The sequence below is a fragment of the Nematolebias whitei genome, chromosome 6, assembly GCF_014905685.2.
Source record: "Nematolebias whitei isolate Nwh7 chromosome 6, NemWhi1, whole genome shotgun sequence".
In the NCBI taxonomy this organism is placed as follows: domain Eukaryota; kingdom Metazoa; phylum Chordata; class Actinopteri; order Cyprinodontiformes; family Rivulidae; genus Nematolebias; species Nematolebias whitei.
Genome location: NC_056503.1, coordinates 44,477,729 through 44,478,112, shown reverse-complemented (window position 1 = coordinate 44,478,112; position 384 = coordinate 44,477,729).

Below are 384 nucleotides of genomic sequence, written 5' to 3'. Positions count from 1 at the left end.
ATGACAAACTTTGGGAATTCAGTTGTATTTAGACACAATCAAAATATTTATTAATTATGTGTATTCCAAAAGTATTAATTTTTGGTAAATTTGTAAATATTGTGAAAATGCAAATTTCCAAAATCCAACTGAACACCAAGGCTTGCAAGATTTTGAAGTATTTCTATTAATTACGTAATTGAAGACTCTTCATTTTCCCTTTCATATCAATGAAATGTCATGTTTTCTATTTTAGAAATGATTTTTTTTTTAAATCCAGACAATAAAACTGCAAAGATAAATTAATTTTATTCTACAGGGTACTCCTCTAATGATTCATTCAACACTGATGTTTGAAAAATACATCAGTGTCCCAAGGTTTACACACACATATACACACGTGCG